At 40.0% G+C, this 18,789-nt stretch overlaps 1 long non-coding RNA gene across 1 annotated transcript; it reads left to right on the forward strand.

Annotated features, from left to right (window-relative positions):
• The first annotated feature begins 16,134 nt into the window (after positions 1-16,134).
• On the forward strand, positions 16,135-18,082 carry LOC121094442. Its single transcript, XR_005829843.1, has 3 exons — positions 16,135-16,208; positions 16,601-16,692; positions 18,026-18,082. It is a non-coding gene; the product is annotated as an uncharacterized LOC121094442 (long non-coding RNA).
• Positions 18,083-18,789: the final 707 nt, after the last annotated feature.

Here is an 18,789-nt window from a genome sequence, read left to right on the forward strand (position 1 = left end):
CATTTTCTATATTGAATAAACCACAAATACAAAAATCAATTGATAATGCACCAGATTTGCATACATTTGGTGTTTTACGCTTGGCTGATAGGAGTTAATACAAGATGATCCTGGCATCTCCATTAAGTCCCAGTTACCTCTTTCAGTCTTTTGAGATGGAAGTGGATCCAACAGGCAAAGCACTAGCCTTGATTTAGGAAACTGCTTTCAGAACCCTACCTTTGTGTCTGATTTCTAGCAGGATTACTAGTCTATACCTTTGTTCCCCATCTCTTGATGGAGAGCAGTACTTGCTGCCTTGTAGATTTGAAAAATACACTAAAGACTAGGATGTGGTCAGGTTCCACAAAGATATCTAAAAGAAAAGCAGGTGCGCTGTGGATTATTTTAACTCAAATCCTAATTTATGTTGCTTGCTGTTTGGGAGATCACAGGGGAAGCAATGACATGAGAATGAAGCTGTTAACTTCTTTCCTGCATTCAGGGTGCATTGGCTGTGTTCAGGAACCATCTAGGAAGTCCAAGTGCAGGGCGGACCAGAGCTGGTCATTCCTCATATTTCTGAAATTAAAAGATAAAAACAGAAGACCACTCCTTCCTGTAGTGGCTTTTATTATTAGAAAAGAAAAGTAATTTTATTTTGGAGAGGAAGGGTGATTTTATGGAGCTGGAAGCCAGATGATCTCGCTTCTATTCCTGGTGTTGACACAGATTTTCCTGTGTGCCCTTGGAAAATTCTCTTGCTGCATTCCCAATTCCAATCAGTGAAATGCTGCAATCGGTGTTTGTTATCTCTGAGGAGCACCCTGCAGTTAATAAATAATGCATGGCTGCTAATCAGGTTTTGACACATGCATAGATACTTGAAGATGGTGTTTTGGTATCCAGTGTGGTTTTGGTGGTGTTCCTTTAAAAGGATTTAAACAAGTTAGGTCTTAAGTCCTGTGGCAGTTTAGGAGCTCTGTTTCTGTCTCCATCAGTGTGTAGCTTAATCTCTTTCAAAGTTCTGTCATGGAGTAATGTGCTGCTGTGATAGAGAAGCGCTAGAAATAAATTGATTTCTTAATGAGCAGCTTAGTAATTCCATTAAGAGAAATAGAGGTGTAATCAAATTAAACTTTATAAAAATATTTTCAAGTCATTTTTCTAAAATATGTAATCAGCTGATGTCTTGGTGAAGAGCCAAACTGCATCTCCAACCTTGCACCTCCTACTTCCATGGCACTGCTAGTACTGCTCAGAAAAAGGACACACGGTTTCTTTTCCCACCGTTTCTGCTGTTATCCTTTTACATACATGTTGTCAATACTGTGCTTTCTAACACCTTCCCTCCGTTACCTGCTGTTTCTTCACACCAGAAAAATCCATTTCAGCTTCTGGGTATCACTGTGTCTTCTGGCAAGGGTTTGCAGGAACCAGGTGATCCTTGCTACTGCCAGTATTTGTGCTCCCTACATCCTGCGGTTTATGCCAGTTCAGCTGATCTGTGGAAATCCTGTGGATACTCGGTACTTTAAGTTGGCCGTGGCATTCCCTGTAGTACTTGGGGTGTAACGTTCTCCAAAAGGCCAAGTCATCTAAGGGAAAAATTTGTAGTGGGACTGAAGAGGAGTGCAAGTGTCAGCTCTTTCTGGTGACTCTCTTGTATTGAATTAGCAGGTAGAGCCTCGACAAAGACCAGAATGTTTTGAAGCAGCCACTGCAAAAAGACTAAGTGAGAAGCCAGAGACAAGGTGACGTGGCGAGGGTTATGGAGCAGTTCAGCGCCCGAGCCGGGAGCAGGTTACAGGCTTCCTGACAGTAACAAAGTGCTTTAGCCACCGGTTTGTGTCAGTTGCCAAATATCCAAAGTCTTTATCCAGATCCTTACTGTATGTATAGCTGGGCTGTGGGGATATTTTCCTTTTTCCTTTCCCAAATAATCACAGTTTAAAAATCAGTACCAGCATTTTTTTTGTTCCTTTCATTTACTTGGAGTCTTCTTAGCTCTGCATCTGATTCTTGATAGAGGCAGGTACTGTAATTTCTATGCTGTTATCTGATCTATTTTCTAGTGTGTCTAGCTGGTTTTGAAAGCAAATAAAAAAGTAATCCAGTTAGACTTTATTTAAATTCATTCAGTAGGAACAATTATCTCAAGTGCTTCAGCTCCTGACATTCATCGCGCTAGAAAAGAACACAAAGATATTTATAAAAGTATGACCCTTTAACTCAAGTGGTACTTGGAGAACATAAGAACAGAATCATTCTGTTGCATTAAATAATATGTGGTTAAAATGTGACTAACAGGTCTTGATTATGGCCATTAATGTTTGTGTTTAATAAGGAGGGTCTAATAAAGGCACTCTAAAAAGGTTACCAATATTACAAAGAGTTGCTTTGCTGTTTACATCAGCAAATATTTTAGGTAGAGGGAGAAAATTGTGAAGTGTTGGCTGTTAGTCTTGGGCGAATGTAATAGATTCAATTATGTAATGTGAGAATGAATTTGTTCTGCTTTGCCTTAGGTTAGAATTTAAGCTTTTCCCCTTCAGATTTATTCAGATTAAGTGGCTGCTGAGAAGCTGGAACCTTGTCAAACGAACTTGGCTTTAAATTTTAAATTATTTTTAATCAATATGTGAAGAGGCCAAGCTCTGCCATATGTTACTCACCATCCATTAGTTGGTAGCTGGTCATTAAACTCTCACTAAGGTTTCCTAACTGTGACTATTGTGGTGATTCCCCCCCTCCCCTCCCCTCTCTCTCTGTAGAGTATGGGCAAAGGGGAGCATTCGTGGCAGATTGCCTTGAGGACAATAAAAACTCTCATGTAGTATGGTTGTTTGTTCAGACACAAACAATAGAGACATTTTGCTATTACCATTTGCCAGCTATCAAGGGGTTTCGAGCCCCCTCCCCCTTGGTGCCTACAACTCAAAACAGATGCAAAATCTTTCTTTTCAGTCCCCTTGAAATGACCTGTGGTGGTGCAGTGTCATTTAGAGGAGAAATTATTGGAGTGAGAGTGGCTGGTAACAATAGGGGCCTTGTGCCAGGCACATGACAGAACAGTGAGGGGGCTGTTGGTGACTTTATTGGGGAGGAGAACGGCGATCTGGCAGGTGCTGCCATTGTTAAAGGTCTCTGCTCCTAGACAGTGGTCGCAGATGAGTTCATGTCATTTTGTTAGGGCTCTTTACGCCGGGTTCAGTGATGTGACACTGGTCAAGTAGCCGATCCAGCTTTTCTGATCTCCTCGACTTGGTCCCTTCTGTAACATAACCCTTTATTGCTGAGATATGTCAACATGCTTCTAGGCCATATGGCTTCAAGCTAGAGTAACTTTTGTGTTCTCTGAAAGGGACATAATAACTTAATGTTTACTCTGCTAATACAGCCCTGGTACTCACTACTGATCCTGGCATTATTCTGTGGAGATGTCATCCAGAAAACCAATTAAAGTGTATTGATACAAAATGGATCCATTGGTTTAATGCTGAATTTGACAACAGCAGCGATTGTTGCTTACAAGCTGAAAGCTCCCAGTCGCTATATTTAGAAATGTGCGCGCTCAGCGTTTTCCTTGTTTTACGCATCACGGTGGCAGGTTCTGGTGGTGGCATTGCAGACCAGCAAACCGGGGTGAAGATGTTTAAATTTTCTTACACTTGAAAGAATAATGTGAGTGATGTTAAGTAGAAAAGGTTAAATGCTTTGAAGTGAATGTATTAATGCATTAATTTTACTCATGCTGTCCCCTTTCTCAAAGCACCAGGCCACACTATAATAGCTACATCTGCTTCTGTTGTACATATTGTTTAGTTCTAGTTTTTTGGCTCAGAGAATAGAAACTGGTCTTTCTGTGGGGAAACAAAGAATTTGTTTTTGTAAATTGCCATTTTTTTTCTGAATAAATCATGAAAAACCTGGCAGATTGAACAGATCAGCCATATGGAAACTGGCAAATTTTAGTCTGCTGAGGATAATTAAACGTGGATGTTATGTAGTCTAATGAGATACATGTTTGTGGTACAGGGAAGGACCAGAGAGACACAAAATGAGGAGATGGCACTTCGAAAGAAAAAATTACATCTTTAGGGTTTAAACTGCTGACATACCAGAGATCTGAAGTGTTTTCAGAGCTGTTTGATAGGCCTGGGGTAGGCAGGTCTCATCCAAACAATACTTGTTCATCTAAAGTTGGCAGACAATTTGTAAGATTCCACTGAAAGGTGTTTTTTTTTCCTTAACAAACACTGTAGGGTGGTGCTGATAAGTTAAGAGATAGAATAAAGACGTGGCCATAACACGTAGAGGAGTTCAGACCATATACAATCATTTGTGCTGCAGATAAATGTTATTGTTCTTTATTTGACAAGTCTGATTACCTTTTGCTTGTCAGTATATACCATAAAATAAAAGATAAACCCATTTGCAAGCAAAGGTCTTGAAAATTTGGTACTGAAGTGGGTCTGTGAATGTGTTTTTTTTAAAAAAATAGCAGTACATATGGATTACTGCAATTGTGTCAAAAATAGAACCAAACCCTAAAAGTAATCAAAAAAGACAACTTTGCAGGAAACAAGATGTAGCTTTTGCTAGGGACAAAGCTAAATCAGGTATTGCAGCCCTTTTGAGATACGAGCCCTCATAAAATACCTCTGTGAGAAGCCTTTTGAATTTTAACTCTTCTGTTGAAACCCTGGGAATTTACCATATTTAGTCCTGTATCCTAAATGCTTATCTACAGGGTCTTCAGTCAGGACAAACAGGTAGCACAGAGAGGAAGTAGTTTCTAGAGTAAAACCTGGAGTCGATGAGCTAGGAACAGAATAGGAAAAGGTGTTAGGGTTTATAGGAATGTTTAATATCAGTGTAATGGGAAGTGACTCGAGGATGCAACCAGCCTAGCCAAACACTGCATAAACAAACAAGCACTTTCCACCTCATTCCCCAAAAATAACGAGCAGAAAAGCAAACTGAAAACTAAGCTAAGGGGGACTAGAGAAGGGTGTATGTGAGTACGATCTGCTAAAAGAATGTCACTAAACCTTCCAGATAGCACTACCTATAATTCTTAGGTGAGGCAAAGGGAGTCTCATCTCTGGGTGTGCCGCTCACTTGCATTGTGACCTTTAAACGAGGTAAAACTCTTTTTCTTATCTATCTTATTATTTCTTATTGTCTTTACAAGCAGTAAAAGGGAAGAGATTTCTGCCCAGATGTGGGGAGGTTTTCATCAGGTTCAGTAATGCACTCTGACCCTTTGGATGGCAAAGCCAAAAGTACCAAGGGAAACAAGGGCACACGCATGTATGGTCAGTGAAATTGAGCTAAGTTCTCCCCACTACCCCAGCTGTGTGACAGGAGCTTGTGTGGTCAGAGAATCCCCTCCCTCCAAATGGGGGCCTCTTGCAGCTTGGCAGAGCTGTGGAATATGCGTTGATGCTGCTACGCACACAAAACTGTGTTAGTATAAAATGCCAAATGCAAGCTTTAAGAAATGCCAGGCTTGAGCTGGGCTGCCTGTTGGACTGGCTCCACTTGTGTGCATGTAATAGGATGTGGTCTTTAATGGTGTGACCGTGCACGGGTTTCCTACAGGGCCCCAGATCCGGTCAGATGATGCGACAGACCTGCTCGGGAATGAGCTGGAGCTGAGCGCTGAGGGCTCGGGGCTGCGGCCTGAGCAGCTGGAAGATGAGTAAGAAATGAGGGGGCTGGAGGCTTACCAATGGGATAGGTGATTTTTTTTTTTTTTTGTACAGAGAGTTCGATTAAGGTTGTGTAGCCAACCTTAATTCTGACTTTTCGGGCTATCTGAATGTTGGGAATTTGATCTTGCCATCCTTTTTACGTCTCTGTGTTTAGAAGTTTCCATAAGTTCGTAACTTCCTACCCTTAAAAAACCAAACTATGTATCTATATCTATATATATTTTGGTCAAAACAGCAAATTCTAGTGTGCTTTGAAAAGTGTGCGCACAGGGAACACATTTGCAGGTATTTTAACAGTAGGCAGGATCCAAGCTTGGCTCTGGTTGCTGCTGCACTATTGCCATCTTGGGCCACTTTGCCACTTGTCCATCTTGCAGCTTCTCTTCTGACTCATGTTCTCAAAGCTGTTCCAGTTCTGTCAGATCTCAACTCTTGCTTATGACCCTAGATATGTGTTTTAGGGGAGTCTCCTTAGCCTGAGTCCTGTACCCATATGATAGCTCAGTCTCAGCGTGTCTGCTTATGCTCCCAGTTTGTGTCTCTGGTGTGTTAACACCCAAGAAATCCATGTGCACAGGTAGCTGCAGGTACTGTGCTCGGGCTGAGGGCCATGTCTGGCTCAGTCTGCTCTCCAGCTGGAATTGCCAGTCATAGTCCCCTTCTCCAACCAGTTCCTTCCATCTCAGGACCCTCTCGATGTTCTCTGTACTGTCTGTAACCTACATAATAAGCATAATAAATAATATACATAATAATAAAAAATAAATCAGCTTCATAACCATGTTACCAGACCCACTTGAAAGCATATGATTAGTGGCAGATTAAGGTCAGTCTCACCAGTTTGGGTGCACTTTAATCATCCCCAGGACTTGTGAAACTATGACTATTTTGATAGTAATAATTACAACTTCTTATTTTAAAGTAGGAAGCAGTGATGAGGTAGAAGGATGACACTATTTACTTTAAGTGATTCCATTTAAAGGTGATTTTTTTTTAATTACATTCCCAGAATTTTCCTAAAAATATAGATTATGTTCATTGGATGAGCTCACCTGTGACTCCCTCTTTGTCATTTAGTAGACTTGGTTACTGTGGGGAAATACCATAGCATATAAGGAATAAATCACTTGTGCACCTATGAAATCACTTCTCTCCATTTTTGTAGTTTAGAATCATTTACATTGGAAAAGACCTTTGAGATCATCGTGCCCAACCATAAACCTAACTGTGCCAAGTCCATCACTGAACCGTGTCCCCAGGCACCGCATAAAAATACTTTACTTACGTCTGCATTGATAATCTATTCTTGGGTACATTACCCTGATACTTTTTGCCTCACCTACCTCTCTGGCACTGAAGCCAGAAGTTATATGTATGATAGTATGTATTTTGTTCACGCTGTGTTTGCAGATACTGTAGGTATGTGTTTTGGTCAAGGTTTGCTTATCTCAAGTTCTCAGGCAATAGAATAATAAAAAAAATTATTAAATTAAAATCTCTAATCTTCATCTTAAAAATACCTAGCCTGGAAATGATGGTTCTCTTTTGGCAATGTGACACAAGAAGTCTGAAAATCGTCACAGTATAACCTTGCCTTTAAGATAAGCACAAAACCAAACATGTAAGCAGCCTGCACGGTATGGTGTAAGATACTGGGGACAGATTCAAGGAGGGGTTTGTATAGCAAGAAATGTCAGGCTTCTCATCTGAACTGCAGGAATTAATACTGAAAAGGATAAAATCAGGTTTTCTCTTTTACAATAAAACTTACTTTCTCTTGCATACACCCTCCAAAATAGAAGATGTTATTTGACGTTTGTGAGCTGGCAATGGTAAGCTTCAGTAGATTTCTTGTGTTAAAAGGGCAAACTAAGGTATTCCCCAGTAAGTAAGGCTCATTCATGTCTGAAAATACTGATGTGTGGCTCAATCGGTAGGATGGGTAACCATCAGGAGTCGTAGGTGAAAACAGCCCGCAGAGATTTGCTTTCACAGAATAGGCACCGCTGATCCCTTTTGCAGAGAGAATCTGGTAACTAACTTGCAACGTTCTGCTTGCAATGCATTCTTTCAAAAGGAGAATTGGAAATACAGAATAGTGGTGAAAGCACTACACTGAAAATGGGAAATAAACACGGTAGAATAATCTTGCAGGAATGTATGGATGGGATGCTCAGACAGTTAGGGAAAGGGGAGAAGGATATGGGCAAGCTGGAGTCCTGTTGTGCTTCCCGAGACTTTTCTAGTGAAGGGACAAGGTGCTACAGTGCAATGTCATTCAGTGATGGCAGCACCTGATCCCAGGAAAAAGCGCAGGAGCTTTGAGCTTGTGGAAAGCTGAGAGGCAGGTACTGCCACCCGCGCTGAGGCTGCTGCTTTCTGCAGGGGAAGTAGAAGGCCAAGACCTGGGAGATGAGCCCGGGACTCTGGTAGTTCAGGACTTGTCGTGGGAACGTTAAGCACCCACAGAGCGTGTTGTCAGCTCTGAGGCACCAAAATGTGCTTCCCCTACCACTGCTCACCAAACACCTTCAGGCACTGCTAAGTAGTAACAGCGGTGTAAATCACTAGCGAGGTCATCAAGGCTAGCTGATAGGAGACCTGAACGTGGCCTCCATGTTTCGTGGGTTTTTTACAATGTCAGTGCAGGTTCTCTGTCCTTTGTTGGCAATGAGGGGTGTTTAGCTGGTTCCTTGTCTGTGAAATCAAATGCTCATGGTGGATTTTCCCTGGCATTTGCATCTTGTTTTGCTCTGGAATAGAAGTGAGTGAATGAAACTGAGGGGAGAGAAAGAAAGCAGGCCGCAGCCAAAGCTCAGGTAAAGGAATACAATGAGTAAGTTAAAACCAGTGCTGGGGTGTAAGGCAGAAAATTAAAATTATTTTGTTTATTAAAACAAAAAAAGATCCTCAGGAGCTGCTGTTAATACAACTGATCAATTATTTTTAAAGACTGTTTTTGTAGCCGAAGGGGAAGAACAGTGGCCCTTCTATTATGGCAGGCTAGCAGTCCTGGGAATATTCTATTCCTCTTCTGCTTGGTACGGAGTACGTTTGAAGAGATAACAGCAAGGACCGTATCATAGCTTTATGATCACTCATCAGCTTTGGGGAGCCTGTGAATTGAAAGGCCCCCAGACTGGCCAAGGTTGAAAGGTTGAGGCTATAACCAGACTTTTTGTTCCTGAGACGGCCAGAGCCATTACTGAACAACAGACAACTGTGAATAGATGATGGGCATCTTTGCTTTGTTGCTGCTCCCTGGTTTAAGGATACTCTTGTCCTCCTGCTGCCCCTTCTATATTTGACAAGTTTGCTTTCAGCAGATATGACAGGCACTGGTGGGGGTCACTGGCCCAGTTCCACATTTCCACACTTGGCTTGCTCCAAGTTCACTGGCCTGAACTAATGTCTCCAATGGAGGTCGTACTACTGAACATTATGAGTTTTTATATATTAAACATGCATTAGTGGTTTTACCCTGCTTATCTGACAGCTGTAGAAAAATAAAGAAAATTCAGTTTGAACTTTAGAAAGCAGGGCTTAATTTATGTCCACTACTTTTGTTCCTCATTTTCTTTTTCATTTGCCAATTGCAAAGCTCAAGGGAGATAATAAAATGGAGGAGCTGCTACTTTATACTTCCACGTGCTTCCTAGTGCCTGTGCCTTACTGGGTGAGCTAAATCTGAAACTAGGAAAAGAGTTTTCAGATGGAAATTTGATTAAACAATGCAATCATCTGTCCCACAATCTGTTTTTTTATAAGGAAAGTATTTTTTTTTTCCAGGGGGAATTTTCTTTCAGAGGGTTTTGTATGAAAAGGCAGACGTCATGAATACTGATGGGAAGGGTTCAGTGTTTTGTTATTTCTGTATAACAAAGGCAAAATGCTTTAATAAAATCAGAAAACACAGATGTTACTTTGAGTATATTTTGCATCTTCTACTTTTTCTTTTTTTCTTTTTTTTTTGTTAAAGTTGGGAACAATCCCTCCCTCAGACTGACAATAGCAGCTCATGACAGACAAAATTAGCAACTGGAAACTTAGCCAAAAGTTTAGGCTTTTTAGTTTGTTGTTATTGTTTGGGATTTTCTTAGATGGTGAAAGGCACGCTTGAAGGAAGAAGCATGGATGAAATGAAAGCCCTTGTTTCTCACTCTCAGTATAGTTTGACTGGATTTTAGGTTTTATAAACAGTTTAATATGGGAAAATGCACAACTCTTTGTTTAGAAATTAGCCTATTGTGTCTTTCTTTTTTTTGTGTGTGAGGACTTTAGAGGGAAGTTCATATACATGAACTTTATATATATATATTGATAATATATACTTTTCATGCTCATTTAAAGACATTATATTTTTATTGAAAAAACAGCCACATGTGATTGTCTGTGCAAAAGCAACACCTATTCATTTCTCCGAAGTAACGTCTGTTTCTATGGAGGAAGCAAGAGATAACTGGAGATAACTTGTCACCCACACTCACAACTGAATAATGAGCAAAGTAAATTAATTTCATTCCTGTTTGCTCAGTCATTTTGAGGTGTCGTGGTTGTCTTACATTCTGTGAATTTTGCAGTGGCAAAGATGTCTACTAGAACCTTTGCAGGGTCCATAAGAAATCTTCTGGCGTGATAGTGTGTCTCTTTGCCCTCAGTGCTTGCTGTTTTTCTCCCCGCTCGCAGAGCTGGACACTCCCAGGGTTGCCTTTGGAGTGCCTGGAGTCGGGAGGGAGCCTGGTTGGGGATGACCTCCAAGGCCACCTGGTTGTAGAAGCCTCACTCTGTCCAGGACCGTGAAACTATATCTGAGTTTACAGTTTGTATGATGATTAAATGCTTCTGAACACAGCGGAGGAGGAAATCTGCAGAACGTAGCTCTCTGTAAGATCTAGCACAGATAGATCAGTGCTAGCCTTGCGGGGGAAATGTCATGTGCTTGGTTTTCGTCTGCTTTTGATGCATCTTGATCTCTGTATCAATGGGGCTATACTTTTAGAGCAATGGCTACTTCAGAGTGGTCTCTAGGTACCTCGCTGCTGAGGTATGTTTTACTCTAAGAAACAAAAATTTGAGATTCTCTGTTCAAGCAGCGATGTATTTAGAGTCATGATTTTGCAGTTTTTCTGGTTTTGCCACAGGTATGTTTTCTCCTTTGTTCAAGCCTCCTGGGAATTTTCTGATGAAATGTGCTTTCCCAGGATTGCTGGGTGGTCAGTCATTGCCTGTCCAACATATTTTTGTATGGATCTCTCGCTTCTGCTGTCTTTTGTTCTTTCAGTGTATGACCTCTTCAGAGAACGTGTCTCTGGATTGATACTGCATTTAAGAAATTGAGCGGGATAGTAGGAATTGGGAGATTTGGCTCCTATTTTTTGAATTATGTGTGTCATGTGTCATGAAAATATTCATTAAGTATATGGCAATGGAAGGGAGCACCTTGGAATAATTATAGCTTTAGTACAGGACAGCAATAGCACCTGCTGAATTGCACATATGTGAATAAGAAGTGATGTTGTGATGAGAAGGGAGCACAGGGCAGGAGTGGAAACACCACTGTCCTCATTCCATGTAAAAGATAAACCAACATCATATTCTTATGCCAAACTGTCTAGCGTGTAAACGTTCTTTCTCAAAGGAGGTACATTAACTGGGATATATATAAATCAACAAAAATAACTAGACCTGATTTCAAAGCATGTTCCCTGCAATGCTGCATGATCTCTGGTGTGCAACTGCTGGATTAACATGAGGTTACTTGCAGTGGTAGAAAATATATCTTCTGGGTCTACCTGTACATACTATATTTAGTGAAGAATCATTGTAAAAAGGAAAAATGACTGCAAATTCTGATAGTAGTGACATTTCTTTATTTCAGTAACTTTTTTTCCCACTTTAGGGAAACTTGTTCCCAAACTAGTTGTGTAGCATTGCTTCATATGTAGGTGTTTTGATTGCCTATCTGTATTAGTGCTGCTGATGCAGGAGAATTCTAGCTGATGAAATCTTTCTTTTTCAAGGTATTAATTTGACTTTTGATATGCAGAAACACATTAGAGACCACAGACTTAACTGTGAAAATGAGGGGACTAGTGAGCTGCTGTGTGACCCATATGCATGGCTGGAAAACTGAATTCTCGAGGAATGGCCTTTTTTCCTGGGCCTCTGAGAGGATTTGGAACAGGCTTATCCACAGAAGAGCTGAATTTAGGGGTGGTAGAGGGAGAGAAGTGGGCCTTGGTGGAAATGCAAGGTAAGGAAAAGACATTTTAGCGCAGGGAAGCATCCTTTATGTAGAAAGTATAGTACTAGGTACTGTGAGAAACTCAGTACAGAGGTTTCTGGCTTTTCACATGGCGTGTTTGTAATAAAGACCATTCCCTATCATTTCCATGTGGAAGCATTACTTCACACTTGCAACTGCACAAGAGCAAATGGAGCAGAAGAGCCTAATTAAAGTTACAGGGACTTCTTTATAACAGAGCAAATGTTAGTTTAATTATACAGTTACAAGTCACAATGACATCGGAGCAGACGCCCCAAGTTTTATACATTTTTGGCAAACTAAGTGGGAAACTATGTGCTGAAGTGAGGTCAACAGATGGAGGAAGAGAGGTACAGGAGGGGAAGAAAGCTACACACCCATGTACGGAACCAAAAAAGCCCCCCAAACCCCAGTCAAACAAACAAAAAGAACTAAAGAGACAAATCTTGGAAGAAACAGATTTTTAAACAAAGTTTGCCAAATAAGCAAACTTTTTTCCCCGAGAGCAGATGCAAAGTGCCTTTTCAGTTCATTTTGGATAGAAATAAGTGAACACATGCTGTGCTTTAATAAATCTTGGCACAACCACAATAGGGAAACTCAGACCTTGATGAACAATTCTGTGTTGGAGTTTGGTGATGCTCACCAAGCCCCTTTGTGTTCTTCCCTCTCCTTTTCTGCTTTGGAAAAAAATATATTAGTAATCTGCAGAAGTCAGTTTCCTCCATTCTACGGGAGGACACCACCGGGCCAGGTAGACTATCTTTAAAACATCTAGAGAGTCTGTAGTAGTTTGAAATCTGCTCTTTTGAACATGGGGCTGGGAGTCAGAACTGCAGAGTTCAAAATCCAAACCGTCTCGTGCTAAATGGTTCTGCTAACTGACCTTGGGCAAAAGTTAGTGAAGCTTGTATTTTCAAAATCCTTACCTAACCCTTCTTAAATTCCTTCTCAGGAAATCAACTTCTAAATTTCCTTCTTAAATTCCTTCAGCTGCAAAGTAATCTGGTTTTCATAAAACCAAGGCATTGATGCAAACCTCTGTGAATCTTTGGTTCCCTTTTGTGAAATGGGATAATACAGTTGCTAACACTTTATTCCACTTCTATTTTGGGTTATTATTTTATTTGCTTTGAAAAAGCATGGTGATGTTTCATAACAAGTTTGCATAACCATGTAGTGTTCTGTCTCTGGATTTGCTATCAACTCCTCTCAACCTCCCAGTATTGTGCTGTCTATTGTTTATTTTGGGGTTTTTTTTATGATTTTTTTTAAGACAAGGATAAGGACTGAAAGCTCTGTCAAAACCAGTGGAAACAATCCTGGTCTTTTAAGAGAATTGGGATTTCATCTCAAATGTTTTTATTTGCCTAACACCCTTGGATAATTCATGATAATAATAATAAACGGGTATCGTGCTCTGATCCCTGCCAAGCATTGTGGGTAAAGACTTAATACATTTGATGAATCCAGAGTATGCTTATTGTTAGCTATTATAACTGTATCTAACAAGGACAGAGTGCACAGGGGAATATTATCCTGACTGCAGGTGTGTTGACTTTGGTGGGCTTTATGACACATCACACGTTTATACAAAGACCTAAAATTCAGTAGAACACACAGTTGGCAGATTCCTGCCAGTCCGTTTTTCTGGGCTGCCATAACCTTTTTGGAGAACAGTTTTAACATGCAGAATAGGTTTAACGTTTAAATTTCATTACGCTTCCAACAGCTGGATTTTGTACAAGTCTGGTGATACATAAATCAAAGCTATCAAGATCACAGACAGTGCAAACAGGGAACGTCTGACACGTGAACCTGCCAGGTGCGCTACTCTACTTTCCAGAAAAAGCTTGCAAAATTCTGGCTATTGTATGTCTCCGTACTTTTGCAACTTCCTGAGGCCAACCTTGTAGGTAATACCGAAAGAGGAGTTGCCTTGGTTGAAGGGAGGGTTTTTTTCTGAGTTAAATGTTCTGCCTTGCTGTATGGTCATGGCTTACCTTTTTCTTAATACTATTTTTGTATGAGATCATAGTTTACTCTGTTCAAATACCTATGGAAAATGTTCAGACACCTCTTTTGGAGCAACTTGGAACACCTTTGTTGATGTCAATGGTCACACTCCTTGGAGATGAATGCTTTGAACTAGATGTACAAAAAGTATCTGTACTGCAGGCACTGTGGCACAGACAGAATATACTCCAAAACGGAACTTATTTTTCCAGCCCCAGAATCCTTGGAAAGCTTCATGAAATTCATGTCTTCGGAAACTATTTGGTTAATATGCACTGTAAAGTTACCAGCCTGAACTTGTGTCATGGAAAGACTGATCTCACTTAGTGTAGGTAACTGAACCTCCCTCCTTTTGTTCCTGTAGATTGAATTGTTCTTGAGCCTTTGTCTCCGCCGAGTACACAAAGCACCTAACGGTGTATGTGATGGCAGGCTTAAAATACAGCGTTTTCTTGAATCACAATAGTGCCAGGACCTTGATGAGAACAGAGAGGAAAAAATGCCTCTTGGTTTCTCCCGATGTTGAAGCTGACGCAGTGCACACATGAATTGTGAATCTGCGTGTGTGAAATGATTATTAAATTGTGACAGAGAATAGGGGAAGACATGAAATCATCTGGAGGCTGTTTAGGATTAGAAGCAAAGTCAGATATAATTTGAGAGGCCTGCGCTCGTTTCATTCCTTTTTAGTTGGAAAATGGTAATGATCATAAATTACTCTTTGCAAGCAGAAAAATGCCTCTACTACAGTCTTGGGTACTCACATTAGACCCCGTGTTTCCGAAGTGGCCCTTGCCCCTCATAAATTTCCTCCTGAGATTAGGCACAAACAAGATAATTACTCATTTCTAGGCCAAAAATAGGTGAATTGACTGGGACTTAAAATATTTGTTTAATTAATAGATTGAATCAACAGGAATTAAATACTTCCTTGTCTGACTGTGATCTCTTTGTGTTGGGTGAAAAAGCCAGTATGTCTACCTATGCGGAATACTTGTAACCTGGAATGAGTTTTCTATATTTGGGAATTATCTGTTTAATGCAGGTAACTGCTTGTTTGGGTTTCATTGAAAGGGTTCATTTAAGACTAGTTTTCATGCTGGGTTTTAGGCATACTGACATAGAGGTCAGATATTCGTTCCCGTGAAATAATGGCAACTGATGGAGTTAAATACAAACTTGATTTGCCTGTTATAGAAAAGTAGGAAGAGGTACAGTCTGTTCATCACAGTGTTTGTTCAATATGCCAAATTATCTTTTAGCGAAACTCACTTATTTTATCAAATGTGCTGAACGTTTGGGATTAAATGTGATTTTGAGCTCTTCCTCGCACCTCTCACATTGTATTGAACTTCCTTGCTTTCACTTCAAGACAGTCAAAAGAGACACCTGTCAGTTTTTCTTCTGGAATGTGGTGGAAATACCCTGCAGACAGCACTTACCAAGGTAGCTCTTGCACTAGTGGGACACTGGGCGTGAGCGAATTTGCAAGATGGCACTATTTATGGAGTACTGACTCAACTTCACTGTTCAGAACACTTTAACTTCCGAGATCTTGGTTGAATAATACTGCCAGGTGCTTTCTTGCCAGTTGGGGCTGTTTTTTTGTTGTTTATTTTTAAACACACACACACACGCAGAGCTCTATTGGGAAACTATTCCGTTTTTACTAATTTGTGTTCATAATGAACAAATGGGCACAGAAGGATGTTGACAGGGATCTAGAACACAGTTCTGATAGTTATGAGGAGTATCTCACCATATTGTAGGAAGTCAATCAAAACTGGATTTGGGAAGGAAAAATTCTGGTGCGTTTTTGACCAATGTCTGGAAACCTTCAATCTATGATGATGTAAAGTCACAACTAACAGGCTGGTCCTGGATGTAGAACACTGGTTGCCATTTTGTGTGCTTATTCAGTCTCTGGAAAAATCTGGGCCTCATGAGTAGTGAGAGAAATGTTCTTAATTTTGCTTTTGGGATATTACTTCTTTAGAGAAGATGATGCATTTTGTTGTTTACCGTGTTCCCATGACTCAGAACTTCCTTCTGCACTTTCTGGTTGTGATGCTTGCTGCAACTTGCGAATAGAGGGATTTACCATTCTGTGTTCTGCTGGTGATGAACAATGTTCTTTGCTTCTCGTTTGTCCACAGCTGAGCTGGGCAGAAATGGACGCAGTTTCAGAGATGGTTTTAAAAAGCACTCGGGCTGTGGCAGCGCTACAGGTAAGTTATGTTTTTATTTACGTGCTTATGATAGTTATGTCTGGGAACACTTGTAGGGCTTGCCAGATACTCTGCTACCCAGTAGCTATTCTGTCTTTCCACCAATAGTTTTCAGACTTCTGCCAAGTTGTTTCTCTTTTGTTATGAAAGAGATAAAAATAAAATGGGCTGGACCTTGATCAAGGAATGATTTTAGATACAGCTTGGCAGCAGCAGCAGACCCTCAGCAACATTTTCCATTGTACAGTCACTCTTTTTTCTTAACTGGGCAGTATGATAAATTGCTAATTTCAGGTCAGGCAGCTTAAAGTGCAGAACAAAAACAATGACACCATGGAAAATAAAAAGGGTGTCCAGCGTATTGAGTTTAAATTTAAGTCTGTCTCTCTCAGGAAGCGGGCTTCAGCAACAAAGATGGAAACACGCCTCAGAGGAATGGCTGAAGTGTAATGAACAGGGTTATCTTTTAAATCCACTGGGAAAAGTGAGTTAAATCCTTTTTTCTGAAAAACGGATGAACGAAACCTGATTTTTCTTCAGCTCACCTCCTTCATATAGAAATAATTCTGTGTCTGATTCACTACTTTTTTCTTTCAAGTTCACCAAGTCTCTCTGTTCTATTTTTAAGAGATAACTTGGCAGCAGTAAAAATTAATTGCCTCTTTATATGTCTCTTGGTCATACAGAATAAAAGATGTTAGAAATGGTCACAAAATGGTTGGTCTTCTGGTCTATACAAGCCTGTACCGATATTAGGAAATACTTCAGAAATGCTTGTTGGGCATTTACCAGCATTTTCAGAAGTATCTAAACAAGTTAAGTACTTAGATCCCACTCAAAATAATAGGATTTAGGACTCTCTTGATAACTTCAGATATCCAAATACCTATAGAAATTGAACTGGTAGGTTTTAACACACTAAAATCAATGGCAGCTAAGTATTGAGTGTTGCAAAATCTTTTTAAAATATGATTCTGGGCTCTTTAGTCTCCCTTGAATGTGAGATTGAGCTGTTTAATCATTTAAATAAACTTAAATTCTTAAAATTTTCTGTGTCCTCTTCCCGAGGGAGGTATCAGCACTGTTTCAAAGATTTCATTGTCATGTCAGTGTTTGATGCATGAATGCTATTCATCTGTGTTCAGTATATTGCATTATTTATCCTTGGTGCTTTTACCCTTTGAATATAAGGAGATGTTATTACATTGCTGATTGTTTTAAAAGATATGAAAATAATATAAATATCTAAATAATAAGGAATTTATTGAATCTAAGTATGTAAATTTAGTAATTGAGACCTCTCATATCAAACTGGCTTAGTTATGATTTTTGTTGCACGGCTGTGAACAATTTCCAGTGAGACAAGATTTTCTTGGTGGTGAAATGTATGAAAGGTGAATACAAAATTCAGATGTTACTATATGACAGCCCTGTGGTGGCTGTAAAATCCCTGCTCCGTAGGGTGATAAAATGCCTTCTTCCTGCCTGGGTAAGTATCAAAAAGTCTTTGTCCTTTTTTCTACATTTTATCCCATGGCAAACTCATGTCTAAATTGCTGTTCATACGGAGATTTTCTAGGTTTTTGGTTCTAATTGAATAACAGAGTTTTAGACAATTTCCCAGACTTATGAGTTAGAGTGACCATCTGTGGGGCTGAAAGTCATTAACTTTCCATGGTCACTTCCATTGTCTTCCTTTTAGGCTACCCATAAGGATTCCAGTTAGCAACCAAGTGTAACGATGGGTTGGGTTTTTGTGTCAGGGCAACACCTGTCCATTAGGAAGAAAACTGAGGCTTTCCACTTTTTTCAAGTAGATCAGTGAAGGACTGTCAGTTGGGAACATTTGGTCACTAGCAATCTGCTGCAGGCTGCTTCAAATCCATGACTCTAAACTGGAAGATGGTGTTGTCTGATGAACCTGCTTCTTCAGGGCAGACAGTTCAGGCTACAACATATTTTTTTTTGGTAGGTCATGGAATCACACTTGTGTAACTTCAGGTATGTTTGGCTATAGTTTTAATGAGCTTTCTACAGAATTCTCACCTACACGTAACTGAACTTTTTTTATTGAGCACATACCTGGTGTGGAATTAGGGTGTCATCAAGCATAATATGGACCAAAATTATTATTTCATTACAAAGAGATTCTACCTCTAGCTTTATTAATTGAAGTTGTAATTAACTGGCAAATTCTAAGTGGAAGAGAACTTCATTTTTTGTGCGCTTTGCATTTCCTATTAAAAAGTCATTTGTTTTTCTGTTTATGGTCAGACACACATTTTGTGTTTGGTACCTGTATTGCTGATCAATCTTTCCTCAGAAGTTGGTGTGTCACAGAATTTCAGCTGCATTAATGAATTCTTATAACAGATTAATCCTTCTGTATATTTTACTTGATTGTTCTTATCTTTACTTTTGTCCTAAAATGTTGCTCAGTGTCCTGTGTTTATAAGAGCTGTATTCTACCGCTGTGACATCTGCATTTCAGGAACAGGATTTCCTGTTCTTTCTCATGTATGATTTCCACAATGGGCTTGAAATAAGAGAAATACAATTGCCTTTTTTTGTTGTTCTACAG

This window comes from Falco naumanni, chromosome 10 (genome assembly GCF_017639655.2).
Source record: "Falco naumanni isolate bFalNau1 chromosome 10, bFalNau1.pat, whole genome shotgun sequence".
In the NCBI taxonomy this organism is placed as follows: Eukaryota; Metazoa; Chordata; class Aves; order Falconiformes; family Falconidae; genus Falco; species Falco naumanni.